Consider the following 26908-nt stretch of genomic DNA (forward strand, 5'->3'; position numbering starts at 1 on the left):
AAATAATAAAGGACTATAACAAGGTCACAGGATTCATGGTTTAGTATATATTCTTGTGTATATGCTATACATACATATATATGTATTTTGTATATATACCGTACATATAAATATAAACACACATACATTTAATAAGTCAATGAAATTTGAAATTAAAACATACCATGTTGGGCTTCCCTGGTGGTGCAGTGGTTGAGAATCTGCCTGCCAATGCAGGGGACACGGGTTCGAGCCCTGGTCTGGGAAGATCCCACGTGCCGCGGAGCAACTGGGCCCGTGAGCCACAACTACTGAGCCTGCGCGTCTGGAGCCTGTGCCCTGCAACAAGAGAGGCCGCGATAGTGAGAGGCCCGCGCACCGCGATGAAGAGTGGCCCCCGCTTGCCGCAACTAGAGAAAGCCCTCGCACAGAAACAAAAACCCACCACAGCCAAAAATAAATAAAATAAATAAATAAAATAAATTTCTAGTTAATATTAAAAACAAAAAAAAACATACCATGTATATTGTACCATAAAGATGAAGTACTTAAATATAAATCTAACAAAATATGTATAGGAACTATATGTGCAAAACTATAAAATGCTGATAAAAGAAACCAAAGATTAAATAAATCAAGAGTTATTCTGTGTATACTGACTGGAAAAATCAATATTATTAAGATGTTTATTCTTCTTAACTGTATCTATATATTCCATGCAATTCCAATCAAAATTCCAGTGAGCTATTTTCTTGATATTGACACACTAATATCAAGTTAATGTGGAAAGGAGAAAGACCTAAAATTGCCAAAACAATAATAGAAGATTAACAGCATAGCTGTAGTGCTAACAATTCCTGATTTCAAGAATTACTATAAAGCTACAGTAATCAAGAGAGCATGATACTGGCTCAAGAATAGACACATAGATCAATTAAACCATATAAACAGCCCAGAAGGAGATGCACAGAAATGCAGTCAACTGGTATTTCACAAGGGACAAAGACAATCAAGAGAGAAATAGATGAATGGATAAACAAAATGTGGTACATTCAAACAGTGCAATATTATTCAATGAAGAAAAATAAATGAACTAAAATGCCATGAAAGGATATGGATGAATATTAAATGTATAGGGTAAAATGAAAGAAGCCAGTAGCAAAAGTCTACATACTGAATTATTCCACTTATATGACATCTGGAAATGACAGAACCTATAGGCATGGTAAATCAGTAATGGCCAGTAGATTAAAGAAGGGCTAGAAATGATGATGAAACACAGGGAATATGTTCAGAGTTTCAAAACAATGCTGTATACTTTCATTGCAGATACATGACACTAAGCATTTGTAAAATTCCATAGAGCTTTACAGCTCAAATAGTAAATATTAATATAAACAAATTTAAAAAAATCATTTAAGAGGTCAGGGGAATCCAGGATGGGTGCAGAATGTAACTCGGGGCTGGGTATATGGGAACTCTCTGTATTACCCTTTCAATTTTTCTATAAATCTAAAATCTTTTCTAAAAACAAAAACTTATTTTTAAAAAATTCTGCAAGACACAAATAGAATACATTCAAAGAAAGTCACATCATAGTCAAACATCATAAATGAAAATAATATTTAACCAGAAAATAAAAAGATACATTATATTCTGGCACAACAATAAGAAGAATGAGAGCTAACATCATCAGAAACAAGTGAAGCCAGAGATAATAAAATCATATATTTAATGAAATTATAGGAAAAATGTGTAACCCCCAAATTTTATATCTACTAATAATTTTGTCCCCAAATTAAGGTTAAATAATGAAATTTTCAAATAAACAAGAACAGGCAGAATTTGTTGCTAGCTGAACCAGACTGCAAGGAATACTGTTGATAGCGCTTCAGATAAGACAAAGAAAACCAAACCAAACCAAAACAAACAAACAAAAATGAGCACAAATTTACTGATGTACGTATCTGCAGGAAGAAATGAAGATCACCGGAAAGGGAAATTGTGAATTTAACTATAAAATAATATTTATAAAATATATTAAATAGTTACTAACTCTTTAAAGAAAAAACTACACTGCGGATACATAACACATAATAGAAGGAGAATAAGTACAAAGGACAAAACAACAATACATGGTATTTTACTTACAATAATGGCTAATGGGCATAATTTAAGTCACTTTGAAAAGTGAAAGATTAAAAAGCTGAATTTAGAAAATAACCAGTAATAACACAAAGCAACATACATTTAAAACATTGACAGAATTAACAGGAGCTACAGAAAAATATACAATGAACCACAGCTATTTCAAATAGGATTTTCTCATAATTAAAAACAAAAAAATCAGTAATGCTATAAAAGCTTTATTTTTTATTGAAGTAAAATTGATGTATACCATTATAAAAGTTTCCGGTGTGCAACACTGTAATTCAATACACAACGGGATCATCATCAAAAGTGTAGTTATCATCCATCACCACAGAGTCGATCCCTTTTACCCATTTTGCCCACCTCTCAACCCCTTCTCCTCTGCTATATCTGTTCTAGATATAAAAGTTTTAAACTATATTATTATCTAACTTACCTAACAGAAATTTATAGAATACTACATCTGGCAGCTAAAATACATAGTCTTTGGGGCTATAAAACAAGTCTCAATAAGTCACAAAGGATCATATGTTCTGTGAACATACATAAATGAATAAGTGTTTTCGCGAAGAATAATGAGATAATCTTATGTGTTTGAGAATTAGCAGTACGTGTCTAAATTAACACTTCTTTAAAAAAATGCAATGGGAATTTAAAATATATTATTGACAGTATGGAAATAGAAATTTCCCTTATCAAAACTTATATGATTGAGGCAAAACAGTCTTTGGATATACTTTATCATTTAAATATGAAAGTTTAAAAAATCAATAAGCTAAGCCTCCATCTCAAGATTCTAAAAAGGAAAAAGGGAAATTTAAAACCCAGAGGAAGAAGAAGGATAAAAAGTAGAATGATGAGAACAAAGATCAAAGATATAAAATAGAGAAAAATAACAAAGCCATAAGCTTTAATCTTTGAAAGTTTAATAAAATTGATAAACTCTGTAGTAGTAGAATAATACCCCCTCCCAAGTTGTAAAAGTGTTATTTCCCAGAACCTGGGAATATGTTCCCTTACATGGCAAAGAGACATTGCAGATGCAGTTAAGTTAGGATCTCCATAGCGTTTCCTGAATTACCCTGGTGAGCCAGTGTAATCACAAAGGTCCTTATTTTGAAAAAGAGTAGACGAGGGAAGCAGAAGTGTCGGAGTCAGAAAAGGAGATGTGACAGTGGAAGCAAAGTGAGAATGATTTCATTTCAGGCTGTAAGTATGGAAGGGGGCCAGTAGCTGAGGATTGGGGAGAGCCTCTAGAAGCTGAGAAAGGCAAGAAAATGGATTCCCAGAATGTGCAGAAGGAATGGGGTCCTGTAAACATTTTAACTGTAGCTTAGTTGGACCTATTTTGAACTGTGATCTCCAGAACTGTAAAATAATAAATTTGTGGTGTTTTAAGTCACTAAGATTGTGTTAATTTGTTACAGCAGCAACAGGAAACTAAGAGAAACCCTTAGCAAGACTGATAAAAAAATGTAAAGTACACACAAATTAACGTTAACTGAAAGCAATATAGTGGTGCCAATACACATATTTTCAAATTAAAGGAGAATAAGAGAATAGTGTATTTCCTTCTTGATTTTCAATACTGTATTTAGCAGAAACCAACTTTATTTATTAGCATAAGGACATAGGGGCGACAATGAAAAACAACAATCATAAGGAGAAAAAAGAAAAGAAAACAAAATGTACTATTTAATTGATTGTAAATGGATTAAAAAATCATCCATTTTTAATTTGCTGTTTGTTAACTTTTTTTTTTTTAACATCTTTATTGGAGTATAATTCCTTTACAGTGTTGTGTTAGTTTCTGCTGTATATCAAAGTGAATCAGCTATACATATACATATAGCCCCAGATGCCCTCCCTCTTGCCTCTCCCTTCCCCCGTCCCTATCCCACCCCTCTAGGTGGTCACAAAGCACGGAGCTGATCTCCCTGTGCTTGAGTATCCTTTTAAAACAGCAAGATGTCCGGATCCTAATATCAATAAAACAAATTAGGACAATAAATGACTCCATTAAAATAAATCTGTTGCCCATAAATTTTCTAGCAATTAATATAAATCAACTTTATTATAAATTGTATAGTACACTCCTGCCAAATTGAGAACTATATATTTTATTTCCATCTGTATTTTGAAGTGTGAATACTAGAAAATTAGCTTTAATAAAAGCTCAATTAATCTAAGTAATAATGCCTAAATATCTCTTGGTGTGAAGGGTCTTGAAACACATGATTTTCCATCCCAATGCCAGTTTTGTCTAATCATCTTATGGGCAAAATTTATGTCATATTTTTGCTTTGAAAAATCTATTTGGAACAAAGAAAACTATAGTTAGGCAACAAGTCCTGTATTGTTGAAAATTAGCAACTGTTATCACAACAACAACAATAAAATGTACTTTGACTCCAATGTAATTATGTACTTAATTTTTCTCTTTTTTAATTTTCAAGAACCATTTTTTATTAAACCCATATAAGAAAATTTACTTATCGGTGTTATTTATATTTAATTTACAAGAAGACTGAAGCAACAGTTATGTCACTATTATATATTGCTTAAATTTTTTCACTGATTTTATGTTAGAGTTATTTGGAAAGTTTATAGTCCTTAAATTTCGATTAATGTCCTCACATTTTGTTGCATGTGTGCTCAGTTCTCCCAAAAATTATTTGAACTTGACCACTCTGAATATAAAGCTGGCATTCAAGTCAATCAAAAAATTACTTATGTCTTTGGTGAAATGTCTATTTACGTCTTCCGCCCATTTTTTAATTGGATTGTTTGTTTTTTTTGATATTGAGCTGCACGAGCTGTTTGTATATTTAGGAGATTGATCCTTTATCTATTGTTTCACTGGCAAATATTTTCTCCCATTCTGAGGGTTGTCTTTTCATCTTATTTATGGTTTCCTTTGCTGTGCAAAAGCTTTTAAGTTTAATTAGGTCCCAGAAGACATACAGATGGCCAAGAGGCACACAAAAAGATGCTCAACATCACTAATTATTAGAGAAATGCAAGTCAAAACTACAGTGAGGTGATACCTCACACCGGTCAGAATGGCCATTATCAAAAAATCTAGAAACAATAAATGCTGGAAAGGGTGTGGTGAAAAGGGAACCCTCCTGCACTGTTGGTGGGAATGTACGTTGATACAACTATGGAGAACAGTGTGGAGGTTCCTTAAAAAACTAAAACTAGAACTACCATATGACCCAGCAATCCCACTACTGGGCATATACCCTGAGAAAAGCATAATTCAAAAAAGAGACATGTACCACAGTGTTCACTGCAGCACTATTTACAATAACCAGGACATAGAACTAACCTAGATGGATAAAGAAGATGTGGCACCTATATACAATGGAATATTACTCAGTCATAAAAAGAAACGAAACTGAGTTATTTGTAGTGAGGTGGATGGACCTAGAGTCTGTCATACAGAGTGAAGTAAGTCAGAAAAAGAAAAACAAATACGTATGCTAACGCATATATATGGAATAGATTCCATATATGCAATCTAAAAAAAAAAAAAATGGTACTGATGAACCTAGTGGCAGGGCAGGAATAAAGATGTAGACATAGAGAATGGACTTGAGGATATTGGGTGGGAAGGGAAAGCTGGGGCGAACTGAGAGTAGCATTGACATACATACATTACCAAATGTAAAACAGTTAGCTAGCGGGAAGAAGCAGCACAGCACAGGGAGATCAGCTCGGTGCTTTGCGATGACCTAGAGGGGTGGGATAGGGAGGATGGGAGGGAGGCTCAAGAGGGATATGGGGATATATGTATGCATATGGCTGATTCACTTTGTTGTACAGCAGAAACTAACACAGTATTGTGAAGCAAGTATACTCCAATAAAGATCTATTTAAAAATTACTTAGGATTTAAGTGAAATTCATTAAGACTAAGTACTTAATGAAAATTAGCAAGGTCTTTTATCTCTCTTTAGAAACAAATATCCATTTTTACCTTTACTTGATATATCTGAAGTAACATATATAGATTTGCCTTTGAATATTACATTTCTTCCATCTGGTCCACTACTATTTTGGAAAGCTTGGTCCTTTCTGAGTGAGAAACATAAGATTTGAAATGATTAAGGTCCATTTATAACATTACTATTTGCTTAAATTTTATATCATTATCTGTCATTATTGAGTAGAATGCATCACCCCTGAAGGAGGCATATGAGTCTAACGATAAAAATATAAGGATGAGGCATATATTTAGGTCATGGATAACTCAGCAGGTAATGAAGAACGGAGTAGGCATTTAAAATCCCCTACATCTGAAAATCTTGTAAGCCAAAAGATGATTCTTAAACTACAGAAAATGTTATGTGTTTATCTAATTGCTGGATATTGTTTCTTGTTTTCTTTCATAAAGATGCATGGTACTGCTATTGGGGAAATTAAATTTACTTAGACCGCATGAAATCGTAAAATAAAACAGTACTAATTATTACTAATACTAATACTATGAGAAGAAGAAGGAGAAGAAGGAGAGGAAGAGGGGAAAATTCAATTGTAATAATTTCCATTTTTAAGTATTTTATGTCCCAAGCTCTCTGCTATGTGGTATATGTGAATTAACTTATTAAATCATCTCACCAGACTTGTGGGTAAGTACTACACTATATAAGATTCTTTTGCCTGAAAAAAACAGAAAATCCCAATTCAGTAAGAAAAACTTATTACCTCATATAGCAAAGACTCTAAAGGTCAGGCACCCCCAGGGTTGTTTAATTCAGTGGCTGAATGATGTCATCAAGAACCCAGCTTTTTGCGTTATTTTCTGACCTGCCCTCCTCAGCACCTTTGTTCTCAGCCTTCCTCCCTTCATGAGAGTAAAATGGTTATGACTCTGTGTGTAAACATGAGAACGTGTAGTAGAAAATGTGGGTAACTCTTCTTGTGTGAGTTTTCTTTTTTAAAGGGGAAACTTTCCCCAGACTCTTTCCAGCAGACTTCTCCAAATGTAAATGAAGATGAATACAAATTTAACCATGATTAAAATATATTTTTTATCTTTAGGGTAGGATCAAAGTTTCATAATCATCCCTAGATCTATCACTGGCAAAGAGAAAAAGATTTTAATGATCAGCTTAGAGTACGCAGGATTTAACAGTGAGTCCTATGGGAGAGAATTAAAAACATGAACAAAATAACCAAGTAGGGAGATTGAAAGTGAGGTAGGCAACCACTTATGTCTGCTACAGATATTATCTTTACTTTCTATATAATCAAACAAGGGATAAAAGAAATGGTGAGATTAACATTATTGGGACAGGAAGTTGCAGAATATGAATTCAATGACACGTTGAAGGGTTGGAGAGATTTAGTAGCTTGTTCCAATAAGACAATGCACAGTAATGTGTTAGAGGAGGAAAAAATCAAAGAAAGACATTTCTCTGGACTTAAGAAGGTGATGTCTGTGCCAGAATTCATATCAGTAAGTTATTTTCTGGACCAGACATTTATTTCAGAGATCTAACTAATATTTTTACTGTCTTTTTTTTTTTTTTTCTATTTGAGGTAAGAGATTCTAGAGCATATTTGAATGTTGATGTGATGATCCAATACACAGGAAGAGATTAATGAAACAGAGAAAATCAAGTAACGGCAGGAGAAATTTCTTTCATAAGTCACTAGTAGAGGATAACAAGAATAATTACTGAGAGATTTAAAAGAAAGAAAGCCCTTCCAATGTTTGAGAAGAATGAGAAAACATGGATATACTCAGTAAAGTCTGGAAAATTATTCATAGAAGACAATGCAGCCAGGGTTTTAGTTCACATCCTCATTATTATCCTCAATTTTTAATTTTTCATCTTTATTCACCTCTTTATTCTTCACATGTTTCTCCTCATATACTAACTATTAATGTTCAAGTTCCTGATAAAAATTAAAATACTATTCTGGGGAAAATGTTACTAGAAATCTTTATACACTTACACAAACCTTAGAACTCAAGCACATCATAATGAAAACATGAACTAAGACAAATATATAGTGCTTGAATGGCATCAAATTTTATTGTGTTAAACTGTGTAAAACTTTCCTATAAAAAAATGTAAAGGTTTATATTAAGAAGTCAGAGTGCCATTGTACTTTAATCAGGCGCTCATCTAAATGGAAATGAGCAAGACTAATTTTGTAGAATTTAGATGCTGAGCTGAACCAAACTTATTATAAAAGAACTGGTGAACCTATCACAGCAAAGGTAAGTAACTATCTTATAAAGTAAATTCATCTATAATGCAATAAAAAGATGTATTAAATCCAAGGATGAGAGATTTGTTGCTGCCCTTGAACATACATTCAAATAGCTTTAAAAAAATCTGCCTGAAGGCCCCCCCAGGTGTGTGGTTAGACCAGGAGTATAGGGGGGAACTGAAGCCTTAAAGCCCACTTAAAGCCAACAAAAGATCAGAAAGAAAAATTAAGGAAACAATCCTATTTACCATCACATCAAAAGAAATAAAATACCTAAGAACAAACTTACCTAAGGAGACAAAAGAACTGTACTCTGAACACCATAAGATGCTGATTAAAGAAATTAAACATGACACAAACAGTTGGAATGATATACCATGTTCTTGGACTGGAAGAATCAATATTGTTAAAATGATCATATAACCCAAGACAATCCACAGATTCGACGCAATCCCTATCAAATGACCAATGGCATTTTTCACAGAACTAGAACAAAAAAATTTTTAATTTGTATGAAAACACAAAGACCCCTATTAGCCACACCAACTTTAAGAAAGAAAAACCGAGCTGGAGGTAACAGACTTCCTGACTTCAGACCATACTACAAAGTTACAGTCATGAAAACAACATAGTACTGGCACAAAACAGAAATATAGATCAATGGAACAGGAAAGAGAGCCCCGAAGTAGACCCAACCACCTATGGTCAATTAATCTATGACAACAAAGGCAAGAATATGCAGTAGAGAAAAGACAGCCTCTTCAATACGTGGTGCTGGGAAAACTGGACAGCTACATGTAAAAGAATGAAATTGAACATTCTTTAACATCATACGCAAAAATAATCTTAAAATGAGTTAAAGACCTAAATGTAAGAATGGATACTATAAAACTCCTAGAGGAAAACATAGGCAGAAGACACTTTGACATAAATTGTAGCAAAATCTTTTTGGAACCACCTCCTAGAGCAATGAAAATGGAAACAAAAATTAACAAATGGGACTTAGTTAAACTGAAAATCTTTTGCACAGCAAAGGAAACCATAAACAAAACGAAAAGAGCCTACAGAATGGGAAAAAATATTTGCAAACGATGGAACCCATGAGGGATTAAACTCTAAAATATACCAACAGCTCACACAGCTCAATATAAAAAGAAAAACTCAATGAAAAAAATTGCAGAAGATCTAAATAGACATTTCTCCCAAGAAGACATAGAGATGGCCAACAGGCACATGAAAGGATGCTCAAATCGCTAATTATTAGAGAAAGGTAAATCAAAACTACAATGAGGAACCACCTCGCACCAGTGAGAATGGCCATAATCAAAAGGTCTACAAACAATACATGCTGGAGAGGGTGTGGAGAAAAGGGAACCCTCTTACACGGTTGGTGGGAATGTAAAATGGTACAGCCACTATGCAGAACAGTATGGAGGTTCCTTAAACAACTAAAAATAGAACTACCATATGATCCAGCAATCCCACTTCTGGGCACATATCTGGAGAAAACCATAATTCAAAAAGATGCATGCACCCCAGTGTTCACTGCAGCACTATTTACAATAGCCAGGACATGGAAGCAGCCTGAATATCTATCGACAGATGAATGGACAAAGAAGATGTCGTATGTATATATATATATATATATATATATATATATATACATGTGTATATATATATATATATATATATACATATATATATATATAAAAATATATAAAACGGAACACTACTGAAAAAGATGAAATAATGCCATTTTCAGCAACATGGATGGAACTAGAGTTAATCATACTAAGTAAAGTTAAGTCAGACAGAGAAAGACAAATACCATATGATATCACTAGAGTGTGGAACTTAAAAAAAGAAAAAATGATACACATGAACTTATTTACCAAACAGAAACCAACTCACAGATAAAGAAAACAAACTTATGGTTACCAAAGGGGAAAACAAACTTATGGTTACCAAAGGGGAAATGTGGGGGGGAGGAATAAATTATGAAGTTGGGAGTAACATATACATACTACTATATATAAAATAGATAAACAACAAGGACCTATGTATAGTACAAAGAACGATACTCAATATTTTGTAATAAACTGTATTACCAAAAAAATGTTACTCTGCTACACTTGTAACTCACACAACACTGTAAATTAACTATACTCCAATAAAAAAAAACTGCCTGAAATTAAAAATAGTAATAATACTTTAAAAAAATCTGTAGCCATGATTCTTTATGAAATGTAAAAAGTGACCAATATTTTTGTATCATTGTTAATTACATATATATTTTTTGCTCTATTTCTTTGATGTGATTTGGAAACTTCAGACAAGGATATTCATCCCCTCAATGCTTAGTTTAATGTATAAATAGACCTACTATAATCAATCTTTCAGGTAACATAAACATACAGGTCTACTCGTGTATAATTAATTTTCAAAAATAACACTTTCTAAATACAGACATAGAGGAAATATTTACAGGGAATTTTCATTATAAAGAAAAACTCAAATTACAATTTTAAACAGACCACTGAGCAAATCATTTTGAAATACTTGATCAGGTATTTAGAGGTTACTATAACAATAATCAGATCTTCCTCAAATACAGTAGTATATATGTCTCTATATATCTATACATATATATATATATTATATTAAAAAACTTTAAAGTAATTTTTCCCACCCCAATGGATAGTGTATATCTCCAACCCAGTTAAATCTTACCCTCTTTCAACAAAAATTAAACAAAAAAATGTTTGTGGTTTCTAACACCTTGTCTTCAACACAAAACAACAACCAAAAAAACAGAAACAAAACAAAAAATAAAAGCAATGTACCTACTAGTTATGTCAGGGTCATTAAAACCCCAGGGAGTCCAAAACCCCAAGGGGCACGTCTGGATGGAAGCTGCCTCCCTTTGCCGGAAGCTCCAAATTACAAAAATATCAGTTGCAAAGATTTTCCTTGACTGCTGGAAGATTTGAGCATTGTAAATTAGACCACAGAGTTCCAATAAACCTTAACTGGAAAAAAAAAATGTCTAGCACACTCTAGTGAATCTTGGTCTCTATTTTGATGATTCATCTAGTGAGTCATATTCCTGGAAAGATTCTCTAGGGTCCCACAAAGGCTCATGCTTATTGTCCAAGGCTAGAACTCTTATGCACAGTCACATCCAGTCTCTGTTTTGGGGGTCTGCCACTGTGCCTGGGTGGCTGGTGCTGCAAAGACTCAAAACATAACCACAGAGGAATAATCTAGACAAACCAACAGGTCCTGGAGATATTTCTGGATCTCAAATAAAGATGCCCTCTTGCTTCCTCGTGAGTTCCCCTCTGAGGTCTTTGGAGCCTTTAATGTGAGCGGACTTCATTCTGGACAATCTATAAAGAGGTTCTAATCATGTTTTTCGTCCAAAGAGAAGATACCAGGTTCATAATCTGTGATAACATCATCCCCTCCTCTCAAGGAGTATCTGCAACAGGATGCAACACTATCTGTTCTAGCTATTGCCACCACTGTTGTAACTTTTTCTGGGGCAAAAAGATCCCTAATCCCTTTCAGTCAGCATCACTGAGAAGGGGCCAGGCCATGGAAAAGTCTGAAAAAGAATGGTAATCCAAAAGATAGTTTGCATTTTCTCCTAGACACAAAAATACTAGTGACTTCTCTACCAATTGATACAGGAATACTTCTTCCTGTCTTCTAAATATTCCACTATACTTGAATAAATCAAGCTCCCTGACTCTTAATTAGGGGCCCAGGGAATAACACCCTGTACTTCCCATTCTATAATAATGGTTTTGACATTTTTATTTCTATCTCTTTTCCATAGTCTACAAGCTTTAAGAGGAAGCACACAATGTACCTTATATTTACCATAATAATTTCATTGTATAGCACAGTGCCTGACCTGATACAGTATACACAAAAAATACTTCTCAGTTAAATGAATGTATCAAAATTTTCCCGTCAGTAAGTTAAGCCAACTAGCTAAAAGTTTAGGGTTTTGTCATTCCATACTTCTTCTTTTCCAAAGTGCATGAAGTAGAAATTAGCCCTTTCTAAATATTATTGCATGTCTTTACATAACAGAAAAATAAATAATAAAAAGCGTAGATTGAATTTTTCTTCACGAAACAACAGTTCTCAGTATATGAAACAACAGGATGGAATGTACAACTTGCTTTGGGGACCTCACCTGACTCTCCCTCAGAGCATCTTGAAAAATGCACTGTGAATTCTATCTTATCAGGTTAACTGACTACTCATTTTAGCTCTAAGTAAATGGCCAAACATAGCTGACATTTAACAGAGAACACAGAAGTAAAGATTGCAATCTTTTAAGTAAGTTTCAGACTTATCAAACATAGCATTTTTCTTGCATATTGCTGTCAGGAAAACTATGAGTAACACTTTTTTTAAAAAAAATCATTGTTGCCGTCAAAAACTGAAAAACTTTGTAAGTTAATTGGGAAGTAAATTAAGAATCAGCAGGTGAAAAATATAAAATCAAAATATTCATTTCACACAAAACCTCTGTGTCATGATTAATAACACTATTTTATAATAATCATGATTTCTCACAGTTTGATCTTTATAGGTTACCATAAGAATGCAGTTGATTAGTGTTTGCATGTATCTTTCTTGGTTATTACCTCTTAATCTCCTTTCTACACAAACAAAGGCATAAGGATATTAAGAAGAAGGAGAAGGAGAAAGAAGAGAACAGAGAGAAGAGGAAGGAGAAAATGAAGACAGAAAAAATATTACATAAAGGAATAGTTACTTTTCTGTATCAAGTTAGTTAGGCCATGGCAACCAGATATTTGGTCAAATATTATTCTAGATGTTTCTGTGAGGGTATTTTTTAGATGAGATTAACATTTAAATCGGTAAACTTTGAGTAAAACAGATTACCCTCTATAATATGGGTGGGCCATAGCTAATTAGCCTCTTAAGGGAATTCTGCCAGCAGACAGCCTTCAGAATCAAACTGTAGCTCTCTCCTTAATTTACTGTCACCTAAGGAAAAGGCCATACGTCTCTTTGCGGAAGAACTGAAGAAATCCTTGTCCTATGTACTGACTGCATTGTTGCAAAAAACCCTTTGTTCTAGCTATCTGGCTCTTCACCAATAAATGAGCTATGGATCTTCAAATAGACACAGTTCCAGAAACTGAGGAGAGAATTATGACTTTTTACCGGAGTGACTACTGTTCTCTTTCTGCTCCGCCATGCGTGCCATTTTCTTGCTGTAGACGTTAACAGCACCCAAGCTGGCTGCCTGTCTCTTTTGCCCTTTGGAACACTATGCTCACTATCTTTACCACCACCTTTAGGTCACATGAACCTTAGCTGCTTTTCTGACATTGGAGGTCACTCCTGTTATCCTGAGATCCATAGATGAACAATTCCAAGTTTGTTACTGCCTCCCTTGTCATCAACTCAGCCTTACGGAAGAGCGCTACCACTTAACCTGTTGTGTTGCCGATGCCGCTCATCAATGCAGTTTGGATGGCCCTGGCGAATGGTATGTATTCTGGCTCCTCCTGAAAACCTCTCCTCTGGTAGGTTTTCTGGACTCACGTAATTTATTCTATCCAGCTTTCTCTCCTCCTGTAGCCTCTTTATTCTGTCATGGCAACTCAGCTATGTCTGTTGCTCAACATGGGACATTTCTTTCTTCATTCTTCTAGAGTGTGGAGATATCTCTATTTTCTGGGGCCCTTGCCTGAGTGTTAAATCCTCATGTCCTGAGAATTCTTGCTTATGCAGTCTTATATTCTGGCCTACTCAGCAAGTACCCCCAAAGTGCAATCCCTGGGTCATTCCTTCAACTCCTGCTAATATAAGCTAAATCTTATATCTCCTCTATAAGTGTATATGTTCTTTCTTATCAACACATTCCAGTTGGATTAGGTTGCAATTTAATGTTAATTCCCAGCCTGTGACCCACGGGAGAAGAAATGAATCTCTTGAGGAAAGGTGGTCACCTGTTGCCCTTGTGAGAGAGGCTACTACAGTGTTCTCTGTCAGGCATAAACTGTTAGCTTTCACTAGGAAAGACTGGTGAGTCACCTCTGTGAACTCTGAGGATTCCAGGGCTCCAGCACAGACAACTTCTTCAGGATCATCTGTCTAGAGAGTCTATCCAGATGTCCCCATCCCCCAATTCAGCATCCCAGATTTTACCAACAATGGCCCTAGTCTCCTATAATCTCTCTGCTGGACATCAATACAGGTCATCAAAAACCAGTCAACTCCTCATTCCTTAAAGGCAGTATTCTCCCCCAAATCTTTCAAAAGCCTGAATCACTGTAAGTGTAATGGCAGTCCTCTTCACTGGACCATTTTCTCCAGTCGCCACAAGTGAAATCATGCGCATGTGGGACTCCATCTTATACTGGAGACAATCCATAGCCCACTTACCACACAAAGTGACATTTCCCCAGCTTGCCAGGCAGTAAGTAAGGAACCCAAGAATAATCTACCACCTTTTTCTTGAACCATTTCCTGCTACCTAAGTCAGTTAAGCTCTTCTAAAGGGAATTAAATGTGGTTTTATTGAGGAGATACCTGCAAAAGATAAAGGCGAAGAGGCAGGAGCAGGCAAGGAGAGGCTCCAGGCTTTCATGCAGGGATGAAACCCTTAAAATGAGACAGAGAAATAAGGGGAGTTGGGCAGGATGTGGCTCAGACTGTAGTTTAGATTTGAGGAAGCTTTGGCCAGGTCCATGGGAAATCTCAAACCATGCTTTTTAGAGTCAGGAGTGTCTTGGCTCTGCTGTATCTACCATCCTCAGTCATTGATTGGTGGCCAGTCTGGGAAGCACATCCTAGACATGGGTATGGTAATGCTTCCAGAAGTGTGAACCCACAGCAAGAGATCTGAGAATTTTCATGACCATGATATTGTTGAAACACTAATAAATATCCTTTCGGAGTATTATTTAAAACATATAATTCTGAGGAATATATATAGCTCTTCCCATAGAATTGTGAGCAAGATCTAGAAACAGGAAATAGAATGACATAAAGGAAATAGTGAAATCATCAGCAATGCCACCAAAACCGTAGTTTTGGAGTTTGAAATTTGGTTATTTATAAATGAATATTTTAATTCTAGATTTTCTGCTGAACTTAACAAAATTGTTGAAAAACCACTGTTTGCTATGAAGAATAACTTGTACATTATAATTTTTTATATACATAAATTAGTAAAATTTAATTTCTAAAAATTTTTAAATTTTTCTAGAAATTTTTAGTTTCTAAAATTTAATTTCTAAAATTAAATTTTAGAAATTAGTTTATAATTGTGTTATCACTGACCTGAATTTAGTTAGTCTGAGTCCCACATTTCTGTATAGATACAATGTGTAGCTTTTTGACATATTAGGTTAACAAAGTAATACTAACAATATCATATGGTTATTGTTTCAAATTTGGAAAATATTGAAACAGTTTACTATTAGCTATCCCTCTGTTATTTTTATATATTCTTGCACAATGAAAGCTGATAACTCTACTGATCTACCATGACAGAATCTTGAAGGAAAAAAGACACAAAACATAAGCTACACATTTCAATACTAGGGGATGACAGTTGTCATCTCTCTCCATGGGAAAGCTATGGAATTCAAACATTCCTAGACTTAGGAAACAAAACAAAGTTAAATAGATTTCTTTCATTTCACTCTTATGTGCCAGTCATCTTACGTTAACTAAAAATAATTTAGTCCTATAAGATCTACATTCTGTAAATGTTCAAATCACGCACTTAAATTCTAGGTAACAGAATTTAAATAATTATAGTAGTCTTTAACAAAAGCCTTTTCTATGGAGGATGGAGTAGAGGCTGCGTGACATACATATCCTTTCAATTCAATAAATATAGTTTATAAAAGAAAACAGAGCATTATTGTTCAGCTATAGAACTGCATATATTCCTTTTTTTTCTTTCTTTTTCAGTTTTATTGAGGCATAATTGACAATAGGTACAAATTTCAGTTATAAGATTAAAAAGTTCTGGGGCTCCAAGGTACAGCATGGTAATTATAGTTAATAATACTGTATTGTATACTTCAAATTTGCTGAGAGAAGATCTCAAGCATTCTCATCACAAAGAGTTACTATACCTATTCTTTTAAAAGTAGTACAAACAAATCTATTCTTTGTTTGTGTGTGTGTGTTTTCTCTTATTACAGTCAGTATTTATATTTTATCCAATACTTGCTCGTCTCTTTTGTGAAGTAGGATTATATCTCCTTATCTATTGCAATTTGAAAACATGTTCTTTGAGGTAGGGCCTTGGGCATGTGACTTGCTTTGACCAAAGAGCTTTGAGTAGGCATGCCATGGGACAATTCTGAACTAAAGGTTTAACTTATTGCAAATCTTGCCAGCTTTCATGCTCTTTTCCTCTACAAAAAGAATGATACATCTCAAGTAGGGGATCACTTTAACTTCTATCCTGGAAGGTCAAAACAGTAGAAAATGCTACAACAGGTAGTACACAACCTTGGCATATAATGAGAACAATGTATGGATGTTTCTTGTAAGATATGGGATTTGGGGGGAATTACTCGCTACTGTAGAAAAATTCACTAACATATACTCTTTACCTTTTCATAATTTTTCTGAGGATTTTGCCTATTTTTCTATTTTTTTTGAATTGTGAAGTTGAGATTTTATGATTCACAGCTACTTTGCTTATGTCTGCCACCAAATATTGCATATTTTAATAACCAAATTTCAAATGATTAAAATGAAAAAGAATTGCAAAATCACATTTTTTTTTTTTTTTTTTTTTTTTTACCAAATTGAATGCTACATACCATAAGGTAATTCCAAATTTGGAAAGAAATATGTCCTTTCTATTGACAAATTTATAAACTAATCTGAGATTCTAAGGACACACTTTTAGAATACATTACAATACACGCTAGATGAACAAAACATACAAATAAGTACAAACTAACACATTTCTTTGGAAGAGTGTACATTAAAAATTAAGTGCTGCTTTAAAATCCGATTGTATGAGTTCTAAAAAGTTGAAAATATTTCATTAGCTTATGTTTGAATTTTAATGATAAGTGGTGTTTTATTTTACAGGAAAAATTTTTTAAATATCAGAATTTATATTGCTTCAAATAAATATGTAGATCTTTTTATATATGGTAATCACACTAATATTAATCCTAATCACTCCTAATATTATCTAACATATTTTGTTTGCTAGTAGGCAGTTGGCCACATACAAAGATAATTAAATGGGTTTGGTACTATATCTGACAGAACAGATACTTTGATAAAATATTCTGCTTTTGAACACTAAGTCCTAAATAGTACATAATGTTGCCTTATTGCAAATCTGGTAAGAAATAAAAGGTGAGCTAAAACATGTGGTGTTAATTTTGAAGAAAATGCAAATATCAATATTATAAGTGGCAATGAAGATGAGGTGGGAGAGAAAAACTAGTCTATATTAGAAACCATAAATCAGTGAACAGAGATGAGTAGAACACTTTAGTTATAAAGAAGCAACTTCAAATTCAAACTAGGGCAAAAACAACATCCTTACTTAGTTTTTTCCAAGCTTTCACAAAGTAAATTCAAGCAAATATAAGTTCTCCAGTGAAAGTCAGCAACACAGAGAGAAACAACACAAAAGAAGTGATAGCAGAAAAAGAAATAAAAAATGAAATTATTATTATAGAATTGAGAGTAATAATTATGGATTTTCAGAAAGATAAAATATAATTAAAATATTGCTCAAAGAATAAGATACAATCAAAAATAATCCAGGAGATTTTAAAAATAAGACAATATTTAAGTTGTTTAAATAACTCAGGTGAATGATAGCTGAATAGAGAATAGTTAAACTGGAAGATATATCTGAAAAATTACTGAATGCCAAGTAGATAAAGAAAATAGGGAAGAAAGTTTAGAAATGGAATAAAAGGAAAAGAGGGCAAAGTGAGGTCCAAAATATCTAGTTCAAACTACAGAAGGAGGGAATGTAGAAAATATAGAAGTGAGCAACAGTATGTGAAGTGAAAGTGGCTAAGAAGTGTCTAGAATTGGTGAAAGATATCTATAAAACAGGTTACACACTTGCAGCAAAAGAACATATGAGTGGAAATATATTTTAAAAATTAAACCTATAATTATCACAGAGAACAGATGAAATATATTTTGCAATCCTGAGAGGAAATAACGATTAACCTAGAGTTATGTACCAATGAATCAGTAATCAGTTTTCTCAAGAAAGAAAAAAAAAAGACAAAGGAGAAAGAGAGTCAGGGAGATCAAAAAAGAGAGAGTACAAAAATACAAATATCTCCACAATGCTCGGGAAGTCCTAAAGGACAGAATCCAGAAAGAAGAAGGAAATGAACTCAGAAGGAATTCTGGAGATGTGAGAATAAATAGTAAGCAAAAGAATAGGTAGTATGTAATAAATATTAATAAATATTTATATTGAAATAAAAATAAAATCACCAGTAATAGCACATAATAATTTGTGGGGTTAAAAAAAGGGTAGAATTAAAATACTGGATCAGAGTGATCTACAGTGCAATGTGGAGATTATTGGATTTATTGAATAATGAAGCTCTGATAAAATGAAAAATAAGGTAATTTTTATTAAATGGAAATAAAATCCTATTTAAAAATTTGTAGTTGGAAAAAAGAATACGAATTCAAACCCACAAAAATAGCTAAATACACTTTTTTAAAATTAAGGAAGTACAATGAAAAAGTTAGCTAAATATAGAAGAAATAAAAGTGAAGTGTAAAATAGCCACCTTTTTATATGTACAAAGATAAAAATGAAACAGTAGTTGTAAGAAGACAAAATAGGAAAGGAATTGTTGAGTTCTGCCCTTGCTTCCTCTCCATCATTGTTTAAAACCACAGACCTCGCCCCCAACTCAGAACATAGTCCAGGTATACTAGAAGTGAGACAAATATGTGTGGACAAAGTGATAACTAGCAGTCACCCTTATAGTCCAATTATGGTCAACTGCCATTTAGTAAGTTTCACCTCATAAACTGTCTAACTTTGGGGTGCAGGGAGAAATTCTGAATTTAAGTTGTTTTATGAATTGAGATCTAATTAACTGTGATTTCCTCTTCAATTTTATGTATCTTCCACCCAAAGACTCATCTACTTTACTACAGACAGCTTTCTGGGGATGCTATGAACAGTACGATAGCTTTCCTTCCTGTATGTTGTTGACAGAGCAGTGTCTAACACAGTATTCTAGATTATCTATTTCATCAGCTGTAGCAACATTAGAATTAGTCAGCCAATAGTTAGAAATTAGCAAATAATTAGCTTTAGAATACATAATTGGAGAGGTAGAGAACACAATAAGTTGTCTATATAGCAAACAGAGTTAAGATATAAGTGAATAAGAACACAAGATTGAGGAAACCACCCAGAATGAAGCACAGAAGAACAAACCAGGAAACTCAAAAGAAGTAAAATTTAAGACAGACAAGAAAATATTTGAAGAAAAGATGGGGATTAATTACATAATTTTTTAAAAGTAGCTGTTAGAATTAAAGGGCCCATAGACCATTAAAAAAAAAAAATCTAAGGAACAACCCACACAAAGGAATGTTATAAAGAAAACAAAATAAACAAAACAAAAACAAAAAAGAACACTAAAATTTTCTGTGGAGAATAAATGGATCACTTATGACAAATAAAAATTCTACCAACATTAGCTTTATGGTGAGTATAATTTGATTCAAACCCACAATAATATCGAAAAAGATGAAAATGTATTAACAGATTTAACAAATATGTATAAATATGTACACTGCAAATTACAAAACCATCCTGAGAAAAAATTAACAGGACCCAAATAAATGGAGACATGTACTGTGTTCATAGATTGGAAGACTCAGCATAGTAAGACTTCAATTCTCCCCAAGTGGATCTATAAACTCCTTGCATTTTCTATTTAAACACCACCCACTTTATGTGTGTGTGTGTACATGTGCACGCACGCACACACACACACACACATATATGTGATTCTAAAATTTATTTGACGATGCAAAGGACCTTGAATAGTTAATAACATTTTCATTAGGAAAAACCCAGTAGAAGAACTTATATTATCAAATTGCTATTTAATAAAAATCTCCATTAATCAAGATGGTGATTTTGTTAGGGGTAGGGGGATGGGGTGTATTAGGATGGACATAAAGGTACACAGAGAGGAACAGAGAGGCCAAAACAGATCCACATATATCTGGTCAACTTGTTTTCAACAAATGCTACCATACAATATAATTGGGAATGATTAGTCTTCTAAAAGAATATTGCCTTAACAACTTGATGGGAAAACACTAAACCTCAACCCAATAATCACACCATAAAACAAACAAATAAAACTCAAAATGGATTATAATGTGAATGTAAAAGCTAAAACTTATAAAACCCCTATAAGAAAAGATACAAGAAACTGAGAAAATCCTTGTGCCTCTGGTTTGGACAATGTTTCTTATCACTGAGTCGGTTACTCTTCAAGCCCCACAGTTACTGCATATGTCAACAGGTCATTTGCCAAATGTACTGATCTCAATTAATAATAGTTGAGAATGATAATCATCATGACTCCACAGATGCCAGGGGTTAACTAAGACCAACTTGTTGCCATCAGGACCATGAGTAATGTAGTTCCAAAATTCCATCCTGAGGGTTTGGTTTTAAGAACACTCCTGGAACCAACTGTCTTGGCCTATGCCCCCCAACAAGCAGAAATCACAGTAAAAGTTTATATACTACCATTCTATTAGGAACTATAATTCCAGGGAATAGAGTTAAGGTGAAAAAAAGCCAGTGAGGCAAGGGAAGTAGGAGAGCCAAAAGAAAAGCAAAGAATTAATTTGCTTGTCTCCAATTCTCATTTATCAAGAGTTCACCGCATGGTTAATAACTCACCTATAGTTTTGGTTGTGCAGTTATGGGTGGATCCCAGGGGATCTCGCATCTCAAATCTACAGAGAAGCACCAGTGAGAGGGCCAAATGCGGGGGGGTTATGAACATAAGGCAGAAGCATTTTGTATTTTACCAGTTGAAGCCAGTTCGAGTTCAAGCTGAGACTGCACCAGTGAGAGCTCAAGAACTTAAATTGTAGTGTAAGGAATGACTGATACAGTTAGACAGGAAACATTCTATATCACAGTATTGTTACTTCAGTCACCCACTTTATTTACTCAAAGTCAATCCAGTTATTAAATTTCTTGTGTCATTCTTGGTGATATTTTATGCAAGTGTGATTTTATAATGTACTGTCCACTTTATGTATGTATACATGTCTTAATATGTTTACATATATGTATATATGTATATGTGTACTCTGTGCATGTGTGTACACACATACATATTTTACAATCAACCTAATGTTTTATAAATAAAAATACAAATTTTGTCAATAGGCTTACATTTTTTACAACTAAAGCAAAAAAATTACAAATGCATAAAAGTCCATAATAATATTTTCTAGCATTCTAAGATGATTGTGCCATTTACATATTTATTCATATTTTTTCATTCTTTATATGTCACCAATGTCCATACCATACTAATATATTTAGTTCATAATCATAATATGCTCTTCAATTTCATAAATAGTTGTGTTTAGTTATAATTGAATTGAATTCAGGCAATAGTTTACATTTCTTATCTATGTGAAACCATACTCTGTATATTTCAAATGTCTACTGAAAGAAAGGCATATCTGGAATCATACAAATTGAATAAAATATTTTGGCGTTTCACATAATTTTAAAATGCAAAACATAGTATATAAATATTTATAACGGAGAACAAACTGTTTTAACAAAATTTGTGAATATAAGGTGAGATCATTAGCAGTTAATGTTCACCGTCTTCCTCAAATGAGACAGACATATACTATACATACATATTTCCTATGTTTTCCGGACATAAGCATATGCTCCCCAAATTAGTATTGTTTTTCTTTCTATTTGGACAACCATCATGAAAATATTTCTCATAGCTTTCTTAAATATAAAGAGATTTCTTCCACCATTTTTCTTTATCCTTTGTTAAAGTTTTAACTTACTAATATATCTGTATTAACAAAAAATAGAAAAACATCAGACATAAATCACCAAGATTTGCTTCTAAAATGTGTGTCCCTTACTTGACATTTAAGATAAATGTCTTCTAGCTTTTGAATATTTTATAGAAGCTGTTACTGAAAAGTCTAATTCTGAACCTAAATATATGGCTTTGATTCAAACTAAGATAATCATTTCCTTTTGAACTATGATGCTATCTGAGAATATTGACCTTAAATCTAATTGATTAAATAACTTCTAAGAGCTTTATCTTGATTCTATAGAAATAAATATTCCAAATAAAATTATAAATGATTAATGTTAGAAAGTGGATTGTGTAAAGAAAGATTATTTATGCCCAATATTTTTATACCAAATATTTAGCTGGCTTTCTTTATTTTTCAGTTTCCTCATATTACGGTAAACCCCCCCCCCCAAATTTATATTGACATATAGTAAAATAAAGCAATATTTTTTCTTGAACAGTACTTATTTTTTAAAAACTCACTATGTCAAACAGTAAACTAGTTATGCTCTCTAGTTTTTATTACTTCATCTTCATAACAATACTCCAAAATAACTTTTTTTTGTCTTTTTTTTTTAACATCTTTATTGGAGTATAATCGCTTTACAATGGTGTATTAGTTTCTGCTTTATAACAAAGTGAATCAGTTATAAATATACATATGTTCCCATATCTCTTCCCTCTTGCATCTCCCTCCCTCCCACCCTCCCTATCCCACCCCTCTAGGTGGTCACGAAGCACAGAGCTGATCTCCCTGTGCTATGACGTTGCTTCCCACTAGCTATCTATTTTACGTTTGGTAGTGTATATATGTCCATGCCACTCTCTCACTTTGTCACATCTTACCCTTCCCCCTCTCCATATCCTCAAGTCCATTCTCTAGTAGGTCTGTGTCTTTATTCCCGTCTTGCCACTAGGTTCTTCATGACCTTTAATATTATCCATTAAAAAATATTTGAGGATAATTTACCAAATATCTCATTGCCAGAAACTGGAAAAATGACATTCAAAACCACTGTTTTTTTTCCACTAAGTTATACTGGTTACCTCTTAATTACTTTAAATGAGTTAAGTACTACTTTAAATTATTTAAGTTCTTTAAGGAACTTTATACTTTTATGTTCCTGTTTGCATTTCTGCAAGTTCTTCATTACTCCATTCAACAAATGTATGTTAAAGTTTATGAAAATATTGACATTTGAACATTTTTTACCTTAAAAATGACAATTTAATATGATTTTCCTAGTATTTGCTGAGTATTTCCTCTACGGAGGGGATATAGCACTTCATTATTTATGCTCTGTGTACAAATACTACAAAATTTATTGGAGCAAAACAACATTTTTCTCACATTTTCTGAGAGTCAAGGGTCTTAGCATGGCTTAACCAGGTCCTCTACTTCAGAATCTCACACAGGCTACAATCAGAATGTCAACCAGGTAACCATAAGTTTCTTTTCTACATCTGTACAACTGTGACTCTACTTCTGTTGTGTAAATAAGTTCACTTGTACCATTTTTTTAGATTCCACATATAAGCGATATCATATGATATTGTCTTTCTGTGTCTGACTTACTTCACTCAATATGACAATCTCTAGGTCCATCCATGTTTCTGCAAATGTCATTATTTTGTTCTTTTTTATGGCTGAGTAATATTCCATTGTATATATGTACCACATCTTCCTTACCCATTCCTCTGTTGATGGACATTTATGTTGCTTCAATGTCCTGGCTATTGTAAATAGTGCTGCAATGAACATTGGGGTGCATGTATCTTTTTGAATTATGGTTTTCTCTGGGTATATGCCCAGGAGTGGGATTGCTGGGTCACATGGTAGTTCTTTTTCTGTTTTTTTAAGGAAAATCCATACTGTTCTCCATAGTGGCTGTACCAACTTACATTCCCACCAGCAGTGTACGAGGGTTCCCTTTTCTCCACACCCTCTCCAGCATTTATTGTCTGTAGATTTTTTGATGATGGCCATTCTGACCACTGTGAGGTGATACCTCATAATAGCTTTGATTGCGAGATTGGGACTGACATATACACACTACTATATATAAAAGAGATAACTAATAAGAACCTGCTATATAGCACAGGGAACTCTACTCGATACTCTATAATGGCCTATATGAGAAAAGAATCTAAAAAAGAGTGGATATATGTATATGTATAACTGATTCACTTTGCTGTACACCTGAAACTAACACAACATTGTAAATCAACTATACTCCAATAAAAAATTTTTTTAAATGTCAGCCAGGTCTTTGGTCTCTTTTGATGACTTCACTAGGAAAGGATCCAATTTTAAGCACATTCATGTGATTCAGGATTCAGTCCCTCAATGGTTGTTGAACAAAACTCTCAGTTTCTTATTAGTGATTGGCTAGAGGCCATCCTCAGTTCCTTGCCATATGGGTCCCTCCAGTTTGCTCTACTAGAGCAAGTACCCAAGAAGAACCAGAGAGAGAAAGAAACAGAAAGACAGAGAGAGAGAGCAATGTGGAAATCAACTGTCTTTTGCAACCTAATCTCAGAAGTAACATCCCATAACTCTTGTTACACTCTATTCATTACAAGCAAGTCACTAGGCCCAGTTTGCACTAATGAGAAGGGATTATACAGGACATGGAAACAAAGAGGTGGGTATCAGTGGGAGCCATCTTAGAATTCTGCCTACCAGGAGCCCTGAATTACAGTGTTTGTTTTCATGGAGTTTGCATTTTACTGCTGGAGGAGAGGCATCAAAGAAATATATATATACATACATGCACACACACAAACACACAAGAACAACAATATACCAAGTGACCATACAGGCAATTTAAGAAATGGAGATCAAAAGCAAAATGGTATTTGACATAGGATATTGAGAAAAAATGTGAAGAAGTGAACCAGACATATTCTAGGAGAATAGCCCAGCAGAGAGAATAGCAAGTACTAAGTGCATGAGATAAATGCAAGTTCGGTATTCAAGGAAAATAAAGAAGCCCCTCCTGGCTGGGGCAGGATAAGGTAGGGAAATATGAAAAGAAATAGCTGGCTGTTCACGTAGGGCTTTTAGTCTGTGGAATGAATGACTTGGCTGCTCCTCTGAGTGAGATATGAACCGTTTAGAGTGTTTGTTTGCAGAGGAATAACGCAACCTAACCTACAGCTTTTAAGGCCCATTTTGAATTCTGTATGAAGAATAAAGGGTAAAATTGGTAAAACATGGGGAGACAGTATAGGAAATTGTCTTGGTAATCCAGGCAAAGTTATTATGATTACTTGGGTCAAATTGCTAGCTGTGATTATAGTGACAGGTGGAGAGCCTCCGAATGAATTTAAACATAGATCCAGCAGCCTTTCCTGGCATATTTTCTATTAAGTACGAGAGAGAAAGAGATCAATGATGACTCCAAATATTTTTGCCTGAACATGAGAAAATGTGGAAATACCATTTAGAAAGTTGGTTAGTTGTGGAAAGATCAAGTTGCTTCAAGCCCAATACATTTGAAATAATCATTAGATATACAAATATAGATGTTGAGGAGACATTTCTATATAAGTCTTAAATGTAAGGGGAAGAAGGTTTGGAGATATAAATTCGTGAATCATCAGAATAGAGATTGTGTTTAAAACCATGGGACTAAATGAGATTAGCTGAAGAGCAAGCAAAGACAAGGAAGAGAAGAGGTCTGAGAACTGCAACCGGGAAGGTCTCAGATATGTAGAGATTGCGATGATGAAAGTTATTCAGTGATGGATTATGTGAATTCATGAAGAGTGGAGGAAACAACAGAGTGTTACAGAAAGTTTCTACTCAAGGGTTCAGAGAGATGAGAACTAAAATTTCATCATTGTTTCTGGCAAAATGAAAGCCACTAGTGACTTTGACAAGAACCTGATCTGAAGAAAGGTGAGGGCGAAAGAGTAGGGATGACTCGTTGTGGATTGGGCCAAATAGAAAATTAGAGAAGAAATGGAGACAGGGAGTGTGTAAACTTTTCAGCTGCAGTAAAGAGTTGCATAGAAATGATGCAGTAAGGATGTGGAATCAAGACAGCAATTTTATAATTAGGGGTTTAGGATTTTGTGGCAGGAAATAGAAACACTACACAATGATTTTAAGACTAAAGAGACATGTAATTAGATATTGAAACAACAACATCAATCTAGTAGAAGACATCAGCTCTTGCCGAGCAGAGCTTCCCCGGGGTGGAGCTCTCCCAGGGCTACAGTAACACTTTGTATTCACCTTGCCTCCTCAGCTCAAGTGACATAACTAATGCTGGGCGCATCAATATCCCTTCTGTGCTCCCTTACCCCTGCCCACACCTCTGTTATTAATCCATTTACAGTTGTTCATTTGAAATATTTGGGGTGAATTTTCTTCCCAGACAGTCCCCTCCCTAAATGCAGGGAATC

At 34.0% G+C, this 26908-nt stretch overlaps 1 long non-coding RNA gene across 10 annotated transcripts in view; it reads right to left on the reverse strand.

The window, feature by feature from the left end:
- LOC309622016 overlaps positions 1–26908 on the reverse strand; it is a 120396-nt gene that overhangs the window by 59138 nt on the left and 34350 nt on the right. For 8 of the 10 annotated variants that reach the window (XR_014240422.1, XR_014240423.1, XR_014240424.1 and 5 more), the window contains 2 exons: positions 6112–6209; positions 164–318 (listed from right to left, as the gene is read on the reverse strand). This is a non-coding gene — a long non-coding RNA (uncharacterized lncRNA). The remainder of the gene's footprint in view (positions 1–163; positions 319–6111; positions 6210–26908) is intronic. The other 2 variants (XR_014240426.1, XR_014240430.1) reach the window with 1 other exon arrangement.

The sequence above is a fragment of the Balaenoptera borealis genome (assembly GCF_965194805.1).
Source record: "Balaenoptera borealis genome assembly, contig: HAP1_SCAFFOLD_1398, whole genome shotgun sequence".
In the NCBI taxonomy this organism is placed as follows: Eukaryota; Metazoa; Chordata; class Mammalia; order Artiodactyla; family Balaenopteridae; genus Balaenoptera; species Balaenoptera borealis.